Here is a 7,055-nt window from a genome sequence, read left to right as displayed (position 1 = left end):
GTGTGTGTGTGTGTGTGTGTGTGTGTGTGTGTGTGTGTGTGTGTGTGTGGGATGGGAGCGCCGAAAAAATGAAAACTTTCATTTTCTCAGAGCTCAGAGGATCTTTTTTACATCCTGTCTCCTCCAGTTACTCACGCTGTCGCTCTACCTGTCACATCCCGGTGCGTCACCCTGACACGGCTGAGGAGTGGGCTGCCCGGATCAACACACAACAAGTCTAAACACGAGCATCAGACATTAGAGCGTGGGTCACACTCGGCGCCTCGGGCCACCCTGTTTCTTACCAACTCAAGGGGTTCAATTTTCAGAAAGCTACTTTAGTATTATTGTAATCCCCCACCCAGCTTCTCTGCCCAAGGCCGGAACCTCAGGTTATCATTTTGGACATTTGATCAGGCGTGGCGTTAAAGTTTAATGTTGCTCTTCACAGTTTTCCTTCCTTACAATGTGGTGTGTGTGGCATAAAAAAAAAGCCACCGACGGTTGATTAGAGGCTTGTTTTAGAGCTGCAGTGGTCCGGTGTCTCCAGCTGTGACTGTTTAGAAGAACGCTGAGCTGCCAATCTATAACTGATGGATTTGGTGCCAGTGTATTAATAAAACATCAACCCTTAATTTGCTATAACAACACATTAGCATGACAAAATCAATGGCTTTGATTTACTATTCATGTATTTGTCTGAACATATCTGCGGCTCTCTTGGGTCTGTCTGTGCTCTGAGGTGTTGTTTCCTGAGGCTGCTGCAGATTGGGGGGATGTGGGGTTGGGGTTGGGGGGGTTGGAGCAGGCAGTGGAGGTTATAGGAAGGACTGCAGGGAGTTGGGGGGGACTTACTGCCTCCATGGGATTTTTTTCTTTCTTGTACAGTTTTGTTGTCTAAATGTTTTACAAACTTAATTGGCATCCCCGAGGGAAAGCTGCCAGCTGTCTGCCTGATGGTGAGGGTTTCTAATTTGGTGCATGGCTAAGGTTAGCTAGCAGAGCGGAGCGGTGCATGCACATGTCCTGATCAAGCGCAGGGTTTGCTTGTTTTGCTTTTTTCCCCCCTTGCTGTTCAACAACAGCTTCACCAGGAAACAGTGAAACAGCTGCTAACAAGCAGAGCTGGTGCTGTGGAGAGAGAGAAGAGGTAGCAGGAGCAAGACGATGGTCTGACATTTACTGTCTCACCCAAATACATTGAGATTCAGAAGTTATTGTCAGTGTTTCATGAAGGTTTCTGAACTCTGACTTTGTCTGCAACACAAACTCAATAACTTGTTTTTCTTTCTCTCAGATGAAGAGAGACAAGTGACTGAAGAAGCCTTCATCAATCTGATGTCACTGATGGATTTCAAATTTCAAGATGCAGGTAAAAAATATATAAATATAATATTTTATTTTATATTACAATAGGTTGGAATTAGGTTAGGTCCCTGTATGACTGGTGCCAGAGCTTGGTCCGGATTGCCGGTAGTAAGTCGGACTCGTTTCCGGTGAGAGTTGGACTCCGCCAAGGTTGCCCTTTGTCACCGATTCTGTTCATAACTTTTATGGACAGAATTTCTAGGTGCAGCCGAGGTGTTGAGAGAATCCTTTTTGGTGATGATTTGCGTTTTTGCGGATGATGTGGTCCTATTGGCTTCATCAGATCGTGATCTCCAGCTCTCGCTGGAGCAGTTCGCAGCCGAGTGTGAAGCGGCCGGGATGAGGATCAGTGCCTCCAAATCCGAGACCATGGTCTTGAGCCGGACAAAGGTAGTGTGCCTTCTCCGGGTCGGGGAGGAGGTCCTGCCCCAAGTGGAGGAGTTTAAGTATCTTGGGGTCTTGTTCACGAATGAGAGAAGGGTGAAGCTAGGTGGATYGGTGCTGCRTCTGCAGTGATGCGGGCGCTGTACCGGTCTGTCGTGGTGAAGCAAGAGCTGAGCCAGAAGGTGAAGCTCTCGGTTTACCAGTCGGTCTACGTCTCTACCCTCATCTATGGTCACGAGCTTTGGATAGTGACTGAAAGAACGAGATCGCGGATACAAGCGGCTGAAATGAGTTTCCTTTGCAGGGTGTCTGGGCTCTCCCTTAGAGATAGGGTGAGAAGCTCAGTCATCCAGGAGGGACTCAGAGTAGATCTGCTGCTCCTCCACGTCGAGAGGAGCCAGTTGAGGTGGCTCGGGCATCTGGTTGGGATGCCTCCTGGACGCCTCCCTGGTGAGGTATTCCGGGCACGTCCCACTGGGAGGAGGCCCAGAGGAAGACCCAGGACACGCTGGAGGGACTGTGTTTCTCGGCTGGCCTGGGAACGCCTTGGGATTCCCCCGGATGAGCTGGYCCAAGTGGCTGGGGAGAGGGAAGTCTGGGTCTCTCTGCTTAGGCTGCTGCCCCCGCGAWCCGATCCCAGATAAACRGAGGAAAATGGACAGACKAATARGTTGKAATTAGGTGGTTTGGACAATGAAAAGTTTGGTTGTTTAAAACTAGATTAAAAAAACTAGATAAAACTACTTTAGCCAAATATTTTTGTTAGCAAAAATGGAATTAGAAAATAAAAAAAGAGTTTTAATGGGTCGTAATGTATTACATCTTAACACTTGTTGGCAGAGAAACATTAAAGTTCTTCAGATTTGCATATTGCTTATATTACTGGGGTTGGTTTGCTGCGTTAATGTTCAGCTCTGATAGTCTGAAACTTCATGTTAGTTTGAGCTTGTACAACATGTGGAGATCTTTCAGAGGGCGTGCTTGAGAKTACTCACTGTAAATGTAATAAAAATTATGAAATAAATAAATAATCCACACAGAAAAGAAGAAGCACATTTTTAGTCACAACCAAAAAAAATGAACACAAGTAGACACTTGTTATTGGTAATGATGCATACTGTTTCCAATAATACCCATTTTATGACATTTATATGTCATTGAAATTATATTTAAATGTGCTTTGGTTCTGGCACAGGTTGATTTGTCTCTATTTTGTTGTTTATATTTTTTCTTCTCATTTTGCAACATTTTCTTCTAAATGCCTTGCATACACTAACAAACTAGAATTTGGTCCACATTGCCAGTAAGACTAAATAAGTTTCCAGATGGTTTTCACACAGAACACCATTCACTCTTAGCTAAAATCCATGAGCCTTCATGTACCGGTCCACATGGTTGGGTGGGCCATGGTTTGCTGGTTTAGCCCCCATCAGCTGTGTCTGTAGGACATGTTGACTCTGCACACATTATCACCAGTGCATGCTGGTGCATAGTCATACAGGATAATTGTGCTGTAGTTGTGGCACAGCAGCAGGAAGTGTCAAAGTTTTTGTGTCAAGGGTAAACTTTGGAAAGATCATGTTCAAATGTGAGACCAAATTATGTGCAGATCAACTCAGTTCTCAGACTTGATTATTTATTTACAGACAAAGTTTACCACATGACTCAGGAAAACGGCCTGTGTCGTTTATAGTCTCCACAGCAAAAAGGCCAGTGTTAATTCAACACCCACGGTCAGTGTTGTATAAAGTACATCAAAGTGATACTTGAGTAAAAGTACAAGTATCTTATCATAAAAATACTTTGGTAAAAGTTAAAGTCTTCTCTAAAAATATTACTTSAGTAAAAGTACAAGTATCTTATCATAAAAATACTTTGGTAAAAGTTAAAGTCTTCTCTAAAAATATTACTTGAGTAAAAGTTGTAAAGAATCTGAAATGTTTTGTACTTAAGTATCAAAGGTAAATTTCTGACACAAAATCTACTTAAGTATTAAAAGTAAAAGTACTGAGTAAAAGTGAGCAGTTAGATTTTCCAAAATGACATTTATTGGGAGGTGACTTCTCCAAAAACAAATTTTTTTCTAACGGCGTGCAGCTGTGATGGGTTGTGTACAAACTAATAGGGTGTCAGAATGGTATATATTTATACTTCCCATCCAACCACAATTAAATTCACTCTATCCAGGAGACACAATTTAAGGAGAGTATTTTTTAAGTAATAACAACTTGGAATAAAATAGGAGTAACGACTTTCTACTTTTTTCCTTTTTAAAAATGTAGTGAGTAGAAAGTACAGATAATTATGTAAAAATGTAATAATTAAAAGTAAATTCGCTGAAAAATAATTACTCAAGTAAAGTATAGATTACACTGTGGGTGTTAAATTAACACTGGCATTTTTGCTATTAAAAAAAGTAGTGTGTATCTGAAATTCAGTCCTACACTTCACTGCTCCATCTTAACAAGATGTCAAAGACAACAGAGGGATTTAATAATTCACTTTCTCAAAACTGTCTTTATGTTTACACTGGGAAGTTCAGCTGCTCTGTAAGAGATCTGCTTGTGTGATAATACAGCAGATATTTTTGAGTACCCTCTTAGGAGAAGACTGCCAGTCACAACCCCTCTGCTTTAGATGGGATACTCTGCAAAAATCTGAAGGCCCTTCAGGATTTTTTTCCCTCCTCGAACAAGAGGCCGGATGTAGAGGATGGAAAGGATCAAGGGATCTAAAGCTTAGTAAGAGCACTGCATTCATGATGCATGAGTCTGGTGGCTTTGGCTGGAGAAAACATATGTTGAGGTCTTTATTGGCGTTTAGGGGGAGATTGGAGGGACAGTCAATTAGCTATGAAGCTGCATGTCCCCAGGGGCTCTTGGGAGACCCAGGACACATGCACTCACCAACATGCTTGACTCCATGAGCAAATGCCACTAAATGACAACAACTGGTTAAYATGTTGTGTAATATAAACAGATGACACTTATGTAAGCAGGTATAGAAAGGTCTGAACTTGGGTGGTGCAGGCAAGTCTGGATTTAGAATAACAGCTCTCGACTTGAACTGGCTTTATAACAGTCTAATTGATAAGTGTTGTGAGTGAGGCAGGGAGGGGTGGGGGKGCGCAGGGTTGCACTGCACCCCTGGCTGAGGTGCAGACTTGTGAGGAGCATGCGGGAGCACTGCTGATTATTCAACATGTTTCTCTAATCCCAGCCCTTGTGGTAGGAACCTGTGAAAGAGCCTGGTCTTTGTGCCGGGGGGCTAATCGTGTTTTGGAAACGCCGATCGAGGCTAATCTTCTGGCCTGCATCTAATGTGGAGCTGCTGATATCCTCTGCTGTGATAAATTAAGCTACTTATTAATCTAATTATGGTGCATTCATCCCCACAAACTTTCATGTGACTTGGAAAGCCCCCCATTCACCAGGAACTTTTGCTCCCCTCCGTCTGCCCCCTCTCCAGACTTGGATCTTGAAGCTGACTGCCCTGTTTCTCTCTCAGACTGCCGGGCCCTGGCCCGTCCCAATTAAGAGCCCTCAGGATCTTGCCTCTAACGAGCCTTCAGGCTCCAGTCAGCCTCTCCACACAGACTGGGGTCAGACCCCACTACTGTCCATCTGCTTCAGTCTACCTTTATAGGTTTTTTTGTACATTTTTTGCTTTAACTTGTTCTAGAAAGTGTTCATGTTTTCTTCACCAGTCCTTGCTGGTGATTTACCCAAACCTCAACTTAGCTTTCCCAGTAAAACATACTTTCATCTTTTGCTCCATCCAGACACCAGTTGTTTCCCCCTCAGTGAACTCGACTTCAGTGACCGTTAATGTTGCCTGTTTTCTTTGAGATGCCACTGGCCTACTCTCTTTCAACTTTGCCTACAAATGCAGCAGGACTCTTTAGCAGTGCTGCGTTTTGTCTGTACCGTCCAAACAATGTTTTTGTAACATCAGAGTTACATCTTTTGAATCGTTTGAGTTTTTGTAACTCTTATTGACTGAGATGTGATGGATCCATGATTTCACAGAGTGGAACATCACCACTCTGTACAAATTTAAGATGATCTGGATTTGAATTTCCTCACTGTTTTGCATCTTTAGTTAGCAGATGATGTAAAAGCTTAATTTTGCTAAATAACTAGGCACCAGCATCACAGTCATCAATTGAAAAAGCACCTCAGATAACAAATGTATTTAAAAGAAATGTAAAAAATAAGTCTAGCAGCCTTAAATAAGAGGAAAATATCTTCAGATTCACAGCTGTACACTTTAGTTTCCACAGGGATTCTTAAAATCTATCTCTGCCCAGAACTAATGCACTAAAAAACATGATGATATAAAGTTATTTCTCACTGCAACATGTTGCCCTCAGGATTGACATTTTTGGACAATTATGATCAATTCAAAAATGATCTATAAAAGTATTATTCATAAAGAAATATAATTTAACGTAACCATTTAGTCATTTAATTGAGTGTTTCGTCTTTGTTTATGCATTGTATTTTTTATTATGTTGTTGCTGTGTTGGAGTATTTGAGCTGGTTGTTTTGTTTTTGAAGTAGTTGGTTGTCTTGTTTCTGGAAGTTTTGATTTGTGGTTATGTTGATTGTTTTCAATATGCTTTATTTTATTTTACTGTATTTTAATTTTTTTTGTTGAACCCCAGGAAGAGTAGTCTCTATTGAGACAGAGACTAATGGGGATCTTAATAAAACAAAATTAAGTAATTAAATAACAAAAAAAAGGGTTTCCAGTTAACGTTTGTTTTGAGAAATTGGTGTCAAGATGTAGCATATTTTTGTCTCTATCTGCCTTTCAACTTTYCATTGCAGTTTAGCAAGTTATTTGGTTTATTGTCTAACTTGCAAACATTTGACACCAAATATTTTTCTGGGTACCACTAGAGGGATCCTGAGTAACACCAGGGGTACGTGTGTACCACTGCTTGAGTATCAAAAGGATATATGGGGCAGCTATGGCTCAGGAAAGAAAAGTGGTTGGCTACTAATCGGTAAATTAATGCTTTAATCATGTGTCCTTTAGCAAGATACTAAACCTGAAGTTGCCACAAATCTGTAAATCAGTGTGTGAGTGCATGTGGGAGTGTGACATGTAGTGTATAAGCACTTTTAATGGTTATAAAAACTAGAAAAACACCTTATAAATGCAGTCCATTTATCACTGATGTAATACAATCTACTTGTGATAACATTTAATCAAAACAAACACTAAACACGACATGCTTTATAAGAAGAGTCTTGATTTCATTCGGYAAGTTACTACAACATACAGCAACATGTCGTTAACCAACAAATGAAATGCCT

Source organism: Austrofundulus limnaeus, unplaced genomic scaffold (genome assembly GCF_001266775.1).
Source record: "Austrofundulus limnaeus strain Quisiro unplaced genomic scaffold, Austrofundulus_limnaeus-1.0 Scaffold2, whole genome shotgun sequence".
In the NCBI taxonomy this organism is placed as follows: domain Eukaryota; kingdom Metazoa; phylum Chordata; class Actinopteri; order Cyprinodontiformes; family Rivulidae; genus Austrofundulus; species Austrofundulus limnaeus.
The sequence above is the reverse complement of the archived record's forward strand: the minus strand, read 5'-3'. Positions refer to the sequence as shown.